Source organism: Hordeum vulgare, chromosome 6H (genome assembly GCF_904849725.1).
Source record: "Hordeum vulgare subsp. vulgare chromosome 6H, MorexV3_pseudomolecules_assembly, whole genome shotgun sequence".
Lineage (NCBI taxonomy): Eukaryota > Viridiplantae > Streptophyta > Magnoliopsida > Poales > Poaceae > Hordeum > Hordeum vulgare.
The window spans coordinates 468233978-468248217 of NC_058523.1; the positions used below are offsets into that span (position 1 = coordinate 468233978).

The following is a 14240-nucleotide window of genomic DNA, read 5'->3' on the forward strand; positions in this document are numbered from 1 at the left end:
CGGGAGTGACGAATGGGTTCCGGAGTTCTACCGAGATGGGCCACCCACCCGGGAGAGAACCATAGAGGCCAGAGGGTGGCGCACTAGCCCTTAGTGGGCTGGTGGCCAGCCCAAGGAAGCCTATTTCGGCCAAGGGAAAAAAAGGAAAAGAGGGTGGGCCAAAACCGAGTTGGAAAGGAGGACTCCTTCCAAGTTATATGGGAGGAGGAGTCCTCCTCCTCCTCTTGGCTAGGCCGAACCTTAGGGCCTTGCCCTAAGGTGCCAACCCGCCCCTCCCTCCTATATATAGTGGAGGTGAGAGAGGATTTTGGCACCTCAAGCGAAGGCGCAACCCTCTCTCCCTCCACCACTTCGTGACACCCCATAGCTAGTTCAGTACAGTACAATGAAGCCCTGCCAAAGTAGCTCCACCACCATCGCCACCATGTCGTCATGCTGCCACAGAATTCAGCTACTTCTTCGTCTCTCTTGCTGGATCAAAAAGGCGGAGATCGTCATTGAGCTGCACGTGTGCTGAATGCGGAGGTACCGTCCGTTCGACGCTAGATCGGGACAGATTTCATGGGACGGCATGCGATTTGGGTCGCGAGGACGTTCGACTACATCAACCGTGTTTCTTAACGCTTCCCGCTGAGCGATCTACAAGGGTATGTGGATCCGATCTCCCCTCTTGTAGATGATCATCACCATGGATAGGTCTTGCGTGTGCGTAGGAATTTTTTTGTTTCCCATGCAACGTTCCCGGACAGTAGAAACACATGTGTGCAACAGCAAAAAAATAAGGGCATAAAAATCCTAAGGGTTTTCAGAATAATATAAAGGCATGAACACCGAGAGGCGGTGAAACTAAGCACTAGGGGTCCCACGCGATAGGGCCACATGCCCCTGGAATGTAGAGAGACAGTTTGGGGGGCCACATGCAGCCCCTAGTCCTATGTCGATGACCTTTAGAACCTTTTGGACTTGGAACTTTTGTTTATTTTTTTGGATTTATTATTATGATACAATTGTTTTCTTGCAAAGTCCAAAAACAACAGAAAAAACAACTAACACTAGGAAGAAGATTAATTGGTTAGTATAGAAAAATAATATAAATTGGTGCAAACTATTCCAAAGTGGTATAAATATATCATGAAACAATCAAACAAAATAGATAAGGTTGATATGTATCACCCATCAAACAGTCCAAGCCTCCTCCTTAGAGTGGTCTACACCACCGGTTGCCTCCGTGGTCACCACCATGCCTCACCTTGCGCCAATCAAAGGTTCCTCGACACCCATTGAGCATTATCATCGTACATCTAGATGACCTTTCGCATCACCTACTCGCAACCTTGCTCATGAGACCACTTGTTAGATAAATACACCATGCATGATCATAGACGACATCGAGACACGGTGTATATTATGAGTTTCACCACCATGACTACATCCCCTCGGGGCAATGACCACTGGATCTCTTCCCCAACGTATCAAAATGTCGGTCGCCTGTGCGCCATCACATGGTGTCGGCTCCCCTTGTACCTATTGTTGTGGATTCTTCATGGGTTACTACTGTTGGGTGCCCCCTCATTATATAAGAGGATTAGGATATAACGTGTCTGACTCCAAGGCAACATGTACCTATCCACATCAGTTACAACTTCATGTTGATGTAACCCCACGCGTACAAATATTTGATACAAATATAAAACGGAGGTATGTATGATTAGATCTGAGTAACAGAGACTTGTAGAAGAGAAGAAGACCACGGGGCTTGCCATCCTGTTCATGGACCCGAGCATGATGGATGACACGATGAATCAACATTGGCAATTCATTCATGGTGAGAATTTACTCAAATCAAGGATCGACCCATGTGGTAGTGGTGGTGGTAATCATGGGAGGGCTTGACTTGTTGTAGTATGAACTTCAGTATTTGGGCCACAACATATGACATGCTATGTGGTTTTTAAATGAAGTATATGCATCCTTATTTGAATTGGAGATTGGATAAATTACATTTATTTTTGTAGTTGAACTGTTGCATATGGTTCATTTGAATCATTAAAATTGTTGATAAAATACATTGTAATTATTATTTAAGTGTATGTACCAAAGGATGAAAAGGCTGAGTTTAATATAGGGCTCCCAATGGCTCCAACCATTTTAAGCAAATGTTTAGGAAATTATAGAATAAGGTTTCATTTAGATATACCCTTACATAATAATAGCTCCACACATGCAAACATGGTATGGTTAGAACTTAGAAGAGATTGTCGTGTAATGATAGAGACCATCATGAAGAATAAATTAGAACTAGTGTGAATAATGCAACAATATTACTTGTTGTGTCCCACAATACAAGATGTTATTGCAATCAGTATAAACAAAAAATGGTTGCAATTAGAAACTGAGTGTAGCTTAGATGGTTAGGTTTTTTATGGTGGAACTAACTCACGAGGGTTCAAACCAACTTGGATTTGGTGTTCCGTGGATGCTCGTCCAATGTTAGGAGATGTATCAGTCAGAGTTAATTGTGCGATAGTACCACAATGGGGTCTAGGTTAACGAATCGATACCACTTTACGTGTTTTTGAAAATTATTACAAAGTCTAGGGCACGCGATAATAAATCAAGTTAATTCGTGTTTGAACGTGTTTTAACAAGGAAACTGACATGTGGGGTCTGCATGTCAGGTACCAACATGGTGAACGGGCATGTGCCACTCATGGACTAGGACAAAGTGCATCTCGGTCGCTCTTCTCATGCTTACTCCTCACTCCTCACTCTTTCCCATCTCTCACTCAAGCTCCTCCCTCTCGTCTCTCTATTACGTGTCGTTGCCAGCTTCACATCATTGAACTCTTTAAGGCACAGGAGAAGAATAAGATATGGATTAAGGAGGTCCAATCCATCTTAAATGAATGAGAAAGATTAATATGAAGCTAAAGATGACTTGCCATTCCTGACCTTTTGGGTCGGTGTTTACTCACAACATAAGACATGGGTAGCCTAAACATGGTGGGAACTGAGGTGACACCGGAGGGCGCTAGGGACGAGGATGGAACAAGCATGGAACACACGATGTACCCAGGTCCAGGGCTCTCCGTAGAGATAACACCCCTAATCCTGCCGGAGTGTATAATGTATCAATGAGGCTACAATGTGCTCCTAGAGCTGTTCTACGGAGGAGGAAGAAGGAGCAGCCGGCTCGCGTCTACCTCTCCTGCATGGAGGCTGGCGGGGGGGGGAGGTTATAGACGAACCCACAAACCTATAATAAGAATAAAAGTAAGGAAGTGGGACCCAGCTGGCGGCCTCGTCGGCTGGCCAGGGGGCCCACGGGGTCTTCACTTGTCGTTGGAGGGGCCCGCCGGCTGCGAGGTCCCATCTGGCTATGGGACCCGCCGGCTAGCTGCTATTGCAACAAAAGACCTTCCAATGGCGCCAGCAATAGGCACGTCAGCGGGAGAATACTTGGCTTGATCCTTCTGCTGCGGCTACGCCTTAAGGTACTTCCTCGGCAAGTATGCAAAGGATTTCCCCCGTGGCCTTGGAGCCTTGCGTTGGAGTTCCCTCGAAGTGGAAAGGGTGATGTAGCGTAGCGGTGGTAAGTATTTCCCTCAGTTTGAGAACCAAGGTATCAATCCAGTGGAGGAGTATCTCAAGATCCTGCACAAACACAAAAGCTTGCTGCCAACGCTATGAAGGGGTTGTCAATCCCTTATAGATTGTTTGCCAAGTGAGAACTAAAAGCAACAAAGTAACAAAGGAACGTAAAAGCGGAGGTGTAAATGATGGATGTGAATAGACCCGGGGGCCGTAGTGTTTAATAGTGGCTTCTCTCATGAAAGTAAGTAGGCGGTGGATGAACAAATTACTGTCGAGCAATTGATAGAACCGCGCAAAGTCGTGACGATATCTATGCAATGATTATATCTATATGCATCACGTCCAAAACAAGTAGACCGATACTTTCTGCATCTACTACTATTAATCCACACGTCGACCGCTATCCAGCATGCATCTAGTGTATTAAGTCCATAAGCACAGAGTAACGCCTTAAGGAAGATGACATGATGTAGAGGCATAATCTCAAACCACTGATAAAACCCCATCTTTTTACCCTTGATGGCAACTACTTGATGTGTACCTTGCTGCCCCTACTATCACTGGGAAAGGTCACCACATGGTAGAGACCAAAACCAAGAACTTCTCCCATTGCAAGAATCATAGATCTAGTTGGCCAAACAAAACCCAAGACTCGAAGAGACTTACAAGGATATCAAATCATGCATATAAGAAATCAGCAAAGACTCAAATATATATCATAGATAATCTGATCACAAATCCACAATTCATCGGATCTTGACAAACACACCGCCAAAGAAGATTACATCGGATAGATCTCCATGAAGATCATGGAGAACTTTGTATTGAAGATCCAAGAGAGAGAAGAAGCCATCTATCTACTAACTACAGACCCGTAGGTCTGAAGTGAACTACTCACGAGTCATTAGAGGGGCGATGATGATGATGAAGAAGCCCTCCAACTCCGAAGTCCCCTCCGGCAGGGCGCCGAGAAGGGTCTCCATATGAGATCTCGCGGAAACGGAAGCTTGCGGCAGCGGAAAAGTATTTTCGAGGCTCCCCTGATTTTTTGCTGAATATTTGGGAATATATAGGCCAAGGATCTAGGTCAGGGGGCGGCCAGGGAGGCCACAAGCCCTGACACCGCCGCCTCCCCCTGGTGGCGGAGTGGGATCTTGTGGGCTCCCTGGAGCCCACCTGGCTTGGCCCAGAGGCCCCCTGATCTTCTTCCGTTCGGGAAAAAATCATTTCGGGGTTTTTATTCCGTTTGGACTCTGTTCCAAAATCAAACCTGAAAAGAGTCAAAAACACAGAAAAAACAGGAACATGCACTTGGCACTAAATTAATAAGTTAGTCCCAAAAAAGATATAAAAGGTACATAAAACATCCAAAGAAGACAAGATAACAACATGAAACCATCAAAAATTACAGATACGTTTGAGACGTATCGAGAATCCCCAACCTTAACTCCTCCTCGTCCTCGAGTAGGGAAGTGATTAAGAATGAATTTTTGATGCTTTCATGCTACCTAGCATAGATGTCCTTTGTAATTCCTCTTATGTGACGTGAATGTTTAGATCCATTAGATTCAAAATAATAGTTTTCTATTGACGTGGAAACAATAATAATTCAAGCAAACTAGCAAGGTAATCATGAACTTTCAAAATAAGAAGGCCAAAAGAAAGTTATCCCTACAAAAGCATATAGTCTGGCTATGCTCTATCATCATTGCACAATGAATTTAAATCATGTACAACCCCGGTATTGGTCAAGTAATTCACTACAAGAAAAACGCTCAATTATGACCCCAAAAAATGAGGGTGGTTTAATTGGTCATTGATCCATGACCAAAATTCTGAAATTAGTCATGGCAAGTCTAAGAGGGTCCAAAGCCCATAACGTTATGACCTTTTGCGTCCATTAGGTCATGATCATATTGCACAAAATGGTCATTAAGATGTGTAGAATTATTTATGATCATATTTAATGCTACCATGACCAAATATAAGACCATAAACATATGTGTGGAGGTGACTGGACGACACCTCATCAATTTTGCCTATGTGTCATGTATAGAGAGCAAAAATTTGTTTTATACGTATATGGATGAAGTAAATTATATTATATAAACACCAATAAATTATAATTGTTCATTTTAATATCCTAAATATTTTAGAAAATACAATATAATTACGAAAATGAAATATACGAGCCCATGCTAATCTCATAATGTGTAGACCATATTTAGATAAATATTTTGAAAGGTGGTATAGGGTACCTTAACTTGGTGTTTCAAACAATAAAATCTTAAACATGACAATAAAAATATGTGGATGAATTTTTTAGTAATGCCAAATACTATCATAATTAAATGAAAAGCGTTTCGACCCACAACACTCAACCTAAAAATATAGCTTTCTTTTGAGCAAAATAATAAATATTGTACAACTCTTTTAGGCAATCGAAAAAATACAACTAGAGACAACAAGATGGTCCATATTTCCTAAATCTAATATCTATACGGACGAATATCTAAATTCAATATGGGTCCATAAATATTGGTTCATTTAAACAGACCACATGAGGTTAATATATTGAGTGTCTACTCGAAATAAGAGGATAAAAATTTAAAAGAAACAAAAGAAAAAACACAATTACATAAGCTTGATTCTGATTGGTGGAACCATTTATGCCATGGATCGATGACATGGCACAAATCCTACCGTCCATTGCTAGCAATCCCACGTCCATCCATCCATTCATCCATATGAAGAAAAGTAGAAGAAAAAAAACTAGCAGACCCACGCCCCATCCCCTCGTCGCCTCCTTCCCTTCAAGATCGCCGCCGCCACCTCCCTCCCCATCCCCTCGCTGCACCCGTTGCGGCTCCCACCCTCCTCGCCGCACCAGCGCATGCTGCGTTCGCTCCTCCACCTGCAGGCGATGCCGATCCCACGGTCTCCCTCCCCAAGATCGCTCTGGAGCCCGCTGTCCTCCTCCACCTACAACGGGAGCATGCAGGAGCAGCAACAAGCCAGATCTTGTGTTGGCGCGGGATCCAACTGAGGTGCTCGAGCAGAGGCACGGGAGGACGAAACTACAAATCTTATTAGTAGAATACACTGACAACTCTTTGTTTTCCATAATTATACCCTGATGATCTTTTGATCCTTAAACCTGAACTTTCCACGAACATATCAAGTCTTCCTGAGTTTGGACAAAATTTAAACACAAGTGGCCAGAAGAATACCATAACAAACAAGGGACTCCTGCACAACAAGCCAACAAAAATGATGAATGCGATAGTATGTGGTACAGATAGTAGTCTAGCAATGAATGAAATTAGTTGAGTGACCCCACAGTCCCATGTTATCATTTAATCCATACGTCAGCCATAGTGATATGTTGATCGTGGCATCCTAACTAGCCACCATGTCCCCATGAATGAAAAAATTCCAAATTTAATTTCAATACAAGCATCAGCCAAATATATATCTCTTCGACGTTCTCTTCAATATTCTCTACGGCATTTCAACTTTATATTCAGCAAGTTTGCATTAGGCAGGCTTACTGATAGCATGATAATTACCAACTAGGCAGACAAACGAAAAAGCAGACAAAAATAATAGCAGCATCATGCAAGGACGGACAGTAGCAGCCTAACCAGACATACACATGGTACAATGTCCATGAACGCTCAGCAACCACTATAGTCGTGGTTCCGTGAAAATGACAAGCTCAGACCAACCACGAGACGCAGGGAGAAGATGAAGGGAAGGAGCTCACCATGGTTGTTTTCGTAGTCGATGTCGAACAACACCGCCGCCGTCGTTGCATGGAAGCAGCAGAAAAGAGGAGCCTGGCACGATTAACCCCTTGTACCAAATCAAATCCTGTTGCACAAGAAGGACAAGAGAAATAAGAAGATAATCTTGAGGTCAAATCAAAAATCAGAACAATAAATGCGATGAAAAATAACATGTGCTCTCATATTGTTGTTTGTTGTTTCTGAACTCTCACACTGCTGTGTCATTTGTTGTTTCTGAACTCTCATATTTTACTAATCAAACTACTAGTTCAATTGTTGTTTGTAGCTAGCGAATATCCCCTGCACACAGAAGTTCAGTTCAGATACTGAATTTGAAATTTGCTTCATTTCATAACAACAAATTTATCAAAAGATGCAAAACAAACTTTCAGGTGAGGGTAAAACACATATGCTCTCCCGATGAACTAGTAGGGTGGGTCCAGGTAATGTTGTTCAGTAAATTGTAACTACTGATTGCCAAAACTAAAGTAAGGTTCCTTGCAAGTTGCAATGATGCATTAGGTGAGCAAGAATATCACAACCACATACAATCATCCAGGTATTTGGTGATGCAAACAGTCGGCAACCAATGCAAGCAAACTAGCATTCCAAGGTAATGACTGAAATGCACATCCATAGAGCATTCACGACAACTTTTTATTTTACAAAAATCCATCTACATATGCAACAACTTTGAACAGCAAATTTCTCCAGGACGCCCAATGGCTCGGTCGTATCTATCTTTGTCCCAGATGCACATACCCAACTTTGTAGTGTCAAAATATATTTAAAGAACTAAACACATATCGAAGTGCAGGTTCAGTCGTATTCTATATGCTGCCATATATATCATCCGATGGTGAGCAATTATCTATCGCAGGCAAGACTTGTAGTGACATTAAACAATTCAGATGAAGAATAAATGCGGTATAAAAAGCCTGCAGAAACTATATCAAAGCAGAGCAGCCAAGATCCAGGGTCCTCCATAAACAACCACAATCTGATAAATAAAATACACAAGGGGAAGGCCAAGCATGTATCATATGGTTTGTTACTGACGTCCCATATGGCGGCGACGCCGGGAGTGGGGGCACAAAGGGAAGGGCATGTTCACTGTATGTTCTATCGTTACGAGGTAGTATTCTTGTATAATTGTTGTCATTTACTTTTGAAATCTAATGGCGTGTAGGAACTGCACAAGAATACCCCGCATACCATAACAGTGCACTCTTGATGCCAATTCAGATCTCAGACATCATGATATAGGTACGCCCAACATGTTCTCCATTTGCACAGAAGTCAACAATGCAGTAGTAGGAGTCTGAAGGTATAACGTACTGCTAGTGAAGTGTGCAGATGCATAATCGTATTGTTATTTTCCCTATTTCTGTTAAATGCACTGCTGTTACTTGTTAGTAGACCTGATGCTAGTAGCACTGTTGTTAACTAGAACTATTTTAACTAGTTACTACTGGTTGTAATAAGCCTTCACAAAGTATCACTAAAGTGCATGAAAAATATATTTTGTTTTGAAACGTCTCTCAGCCAGTTAAAGTAACTGCGAATTTGTATTTGTGTTAGATGATGTTTTCTATGACCTTGTTCATTTCTCGACTCTTGACTTTGATGATGCAGCACATCTGAATCGTGCTTTCTTGCAGGTGTCAATGGCAAATAATCATTTTCTTCTTGCAAGCGTCAATGGCAAGAATGGCATATTATGCAGAGAAAGAGGATGAGAAGAAACTTGTGCTTCTCATTTAATCTTTGTCAAACTCTCTTTATGTGCGATTGTGCACTTGTTGGGTCCTTTTTCTATGCACTTGCACCTGCAGAAGTATTCTGTTGTGCACTTGTAAAATTATTTTGATGTCACTTGTTAGGCCTTGAAGCTTAATGTGTGGAGGAGTCGGTGGATGATGTATTGTATTTCATGTGATGTGGTACTGAAATGAAATATACAACTTATCTGCAATCTTTTATTCTGTTGTTGTATTTGTTTTTTAATGGACCTATCTTGTAATTTGCATGCTTCTAGCAAAATAATGCTTCAAACAAAACAAATCAGTCATTTTCAATAGTAAAATAGGTATTGGGCGAGGCCCATATAAGCTAGATTGGTCGATTGGGCTTTAAAACCTATGATGATTCGAATTGGTCACTAACAATGCCCGTCAGCTTGGCCACGTCGGATCCTACATGGCTCACACAAATGGGCAATGACCAAATCAAAATTTTGGTCAATAGAGACCTATGACCAAAATTTTAGAAAGGTCATGCTTGTTCATTCTTGACGACCAACTGTTGGCCTTGTAAATTTGGTCAAAAAAAGGTCAATAAATGACAACAATGACGAATCAATGACCAATATAGGGAGTCATAATTCACCTTATTTCTTGTAGTGATTGTTTCACACCTTTACTTTCTCAAACCTTTTCAACTCTCACGCAATACATGAGCGTGAGCCATGGTTTTAGCACTATAAGTGCTGTAGAGTGTGGTGGAGGTTGCAAGACAAAAAGGGAGAAGATAGTCACATTAACTAGGCATATCAATGAGCTGTGGAGATGCTCATCAATAGATATCAATGTGAATGAGTAGGGATTATCATACATATGATGCACCAGAGCTACGAGTATGTGAAAGCTCTTAAAGCAAACTAGTGGGTGTGCATCCAACTTGTTTGCTCACGAAGACCTAAGGCAATTTTGAGGAAGCCTATCATTGGAATATACAAGCCAAGTTATATAATGAAAAATTCCCACTAGCTATATGGTGGTGACAAAACGAGAAACTCTCAATCATGAAGATCATGGTGCTTAATATGCACAAGTGTGGAAAAAGTGGTAGCATTGTCCCTTCTCTCTTTTTCTCTCGTTTTTTGGGTGGGATGTTTGGCCTATTTTTTTTGGTGGGCATCTTTGGCCTCTTTTATTTCCTCACATGGGACAATGCTCCATTAATGATGATCATCACACTTTCAACTCAAAACTTGTAGCAACTATGACTCTATATGGAATGCCTTTGGTAGTGTACCGTGGCAATGATCTAGCATGGCATAGACATCAATGGAAACATCATGCTAGCTATCTTACGATCATGCAATGGCAATGTAGACGTGGTGGCACATGTCATGGTGGTAGTTGCATGGCAATATATCTCGGAATGACTTTGAAAAAGCCATAGTAGGTAGGTACGGTGGCTGTTTTGAGGGAGGCTAATGGTGGGTTTTGTGCACCGGCGAAAGTTGCACGGCACTAAGAAGATAGTGATGGTGGAAGGTGAAAGTGCATCTAAACCATGGACTCTACATTAGTCATGAAGACCTCATATACTTGTTGCAAAAGTTTTATTAGTAATCGAAACAAAGCATTCAACGCATACTCCTAGGGGAAGGGTTGGTAGGTATAAACCATCGCGCGATCCCGACCGCCGCGCAAAGGATGACAATCAATATACTAATCATGCTCAGATATCATCACACAGCGGTTCACCATACGTGCATGCTACGGGAATCACTAACTTCAACACAAGTATTTCTAGATCCACAACACCTTACTAGCATGACTTCAATATTACCATAACCACAACTCAAAACTAATTGAGATGAATCAAACTTCTCTAACTATACAATTCACATGAAGCTGGAAGTTTTCGTATCCCTTTGGCTAACTACCCCTTTTGAGACTACTTTCAAAGCATAGATCAACTACCAAGCCACGCACCGCTGTGCTCTAAAAGATATAAGTGAAGCACATAGAGCAAAAGTATCTAGCTCAAAAGATATAAGTGAAGCACATGTGAGCTGAATTGTCTACACAAAGATATAAGTGAAGCTCAACCAAATCACGGTGTGTGCATGTCTCTCTTTCTAGGTGTGCAGCAAGGATGATTGTGACACAACAAAAATAAAAGACTCCTACGATACAAGACGCTCCAAGCAAAAACACATTACATGTGGTGAATAAAAATATAGCCCCAAGTAATGTTACCGATGGATTGAAGACGAGAGAGGGGATGCCTTCCCGGGGCATCCCCAAGCTTTGGCTTTTACGGCATCCTTGAATCTCTTGTGGTGCCTTGGCCATACCCTAGCTTGAGCTCTTGCCACTCTTTATCTCTTTGTCCATAAGAACTTCACCCAAAACTTGAAAACTTCACAACACGAAACTTAAACAGAAACTCATGATAACATTAGTACACGAAAGCAAACCACCACTTCCTCAGGTACTGTAGCAAACTTAAATTCTACTTGTGCTGATGTTGGGTTACTGTACTTTCAATCTTCCATGGCTAATACCCCCCGATACTATCCATAGTTTCATCAAAATAAGCAACCAACACAACAAAAACAAAATATGTTAACAACAGACCAGTCTGTAGCAATCTGTTAAGAACTTTACGACAGTCTCAAGAATTTGCGTAGCAATCAGAAGCAAAAAAGAATCAACTCAAAAGCTCTTACAAAAAAAAATTCTTTTCGTGGGCAGAAAGTTTCTGTCTTTTCCAACATGACCAAACGATCACCCCCAAAACTAATTATAACGGTTTTGCTTGGCACAAACGCAAAAAGAAACACAAAAAACACAATCATAACAGAATTATGAAACTGTGGAAAACACAAAACAGAAAGAAAAAGGATAGATTCGTTGGGTTGCCTCCCAACAAGCGCTTTTGTTTAACGCCCTTAGCTAGGCATTCGATGATGCTCTCACGAAAGACAAGAATTGAAGCACAACGAGAGCATCCTAAAGCATGTGAAAATCACATTTAAGTCTAACATACTTCCTATACATAGGCATTTTTATAGGAGGACAAATTGTCAAGAAAATCAATAGCTGCCAAGTGCAAGGAAGAAGAAAGAGACAGTAGAATTCTCAACAAAACGAGAGGTAATTTGGTAACATGAGAGTTTATACCAAAATATTTTCCTCTCTCATAGCAATTACATGTGGGATCATATTCAAATTCAACGATATAGCTATCCCATAGGACATTCTTTTCATGATCCACATGCATGCAAAGTTGAGGCTCTTCAAAAATAGTGGGATTATCATCAAATAAAGTCATGACTGCTCCAATCCCACTTTCAGTATTGTTGCAAATATCATATTCATCATGAGGTTTGAACAAATTTTCAAGATCATAAGAAAGATCATCACCCCAATCATGATTATTGCAACAAGTAGTGGTCATAGCAAGACTAGCATCCCCAAGCTTAGGGTTTTGCATAATTTTAGCATGATTGTCACTAATAGAATTTATAGTGAAACCATTGCAATCATGCTTTTCATCCAGGGAGCCCTCGTGAATCACTTCATAAATTTCTTCCTCACAATTTTCAGATTCACGCCTCTCACACAAAACTCCATAGAGATAGTCAAGTGTCCTCAACTCACTAGCAATTCGTTCCACAAGAGTGGGTCTCTTAAAGAGACTAGCTAGTGGATGAGGATCCATATCAATGGATTTTTAACAAGCAAAGATGCAAGCTAAAAGAAGGCACATGGTAACACAAGCAAACAGAAAGCGAGCGGAAGAAGGGCGAACGGAAAAAGGCAAATGAAAACGGCAAATGTGAAGTGGGGGAGAGGAAAACGAGAGGCAACTGGCAACAAAAGTAAATGCAAGAGATGAGTTTGTGAGACCTACTTGGATAGATCTTGATTTCTCCTCCCCAGCAACGGCGCCAGAAATACTTCTGATGTCAGCTGTGCTTCCCCGGCAACGGCGCCAGAAATACTTCTGCTACTGCAACAAAATACCTTCCAATGGCGCCAGCAATAGGCACGTCGATGGGAGAATACTTGGCTTGATCCTTCTGCTGCGGCTACGCCTTAAGGGACTTCCTGGGCAAGTATGCAAAGGATTTCCCCCGTGGCCTTGGAGCCTTGCGTTGGTGTTCCCTCGAAGCGGAAAGGGTGATGTAGCGTAGCGGTGGTAAGTATTTCCCTCTGTTTGAGAACCAGGGTATCAATCCAGTGAGAACACAAAAGCTTGCTCCCAACGATATGAAGGGGTTGTCAATCCCTTATAGATTGTTTGCCAAGTGAGAACTGAAAGCAACAAAGTAACAAAGCAAAGTAAAAGCGGAGGTGTAAACGATGGGTGTGAATAGACCCGGGGGCCGTAGTGTTTACTGGTGGCTTCTCTCGTGAAAGCAAGTAGATGGTGGGTGAACAAATTACTGTCGAGCAATTGATAGAACCGCGCAAAGTCGTGACGATATCTATGCAATGATTATATCTATAGGCATCACGTCCAAAACAAGTAGACTGATACTTTCTGTATCTACTACTATTACTCCACACATCGACCGCTATCCAGCATGCATCTAGTGTATTAAGTCCATAAGAACAGATTAACGCCTTAAGCAAGATGACATGATGTAGAGGGATAATCTCAAACCAATGATAAAAACCCCATATTTTTACCCTTCATGGCAACTACTTGATGTGTGCCTTGCTGCCCTACTGTCACTCGGAAAGGTCACCACATGGTAGAACCCAAAACCAAGCACTTCTCCCATTGCAAGAATCGTAGATCTAGTTGGCCAAAAAAAACCAAGACTCGGAGAGAATTACAAGGATATCAAATCATGCATATAAGAAATCAACAAAGACTCAAAAATATATCATAGATAATCTGATCACAAATCCACAATTCATCGGATCCCGACAAACACACCGCCAAAGAAGATTACATTGGATACATCTCGATGAAGATCATGGAGAACTTTGTATTGAAGATCCAAGAGAGAGAAGAAGCCATCTAGCTACTAACTACGGACCCATAGGTCTGAAGTGAACTACTCACGAGTCATTGGAGGGGCGATGATAATGATGAAGAAGCCCTCCA

The 14240-nt window shown here is 41.7% G+C and overlaps 1 long non-coding RNA gene across 1 annotated transcript; it reads left to right on the forward strand.

Moving 5' to 3' along the window:
* The first annotated feature begins 8635 nt into the window (after positions 1-8635).
* Positions 8636-9345, forward strand: LOC123403230. Its single transcript, XR_006611433.1, has 2 exons — positions 8636-8709; positions 9044-9345. It is a non-coding gene; the product is annotated as an uncharacterized LOC123403230 (long non-coding RNA).
* The last annotated feature ends 4895 nt before the right edge of the window (positions 9346-14240 follow it).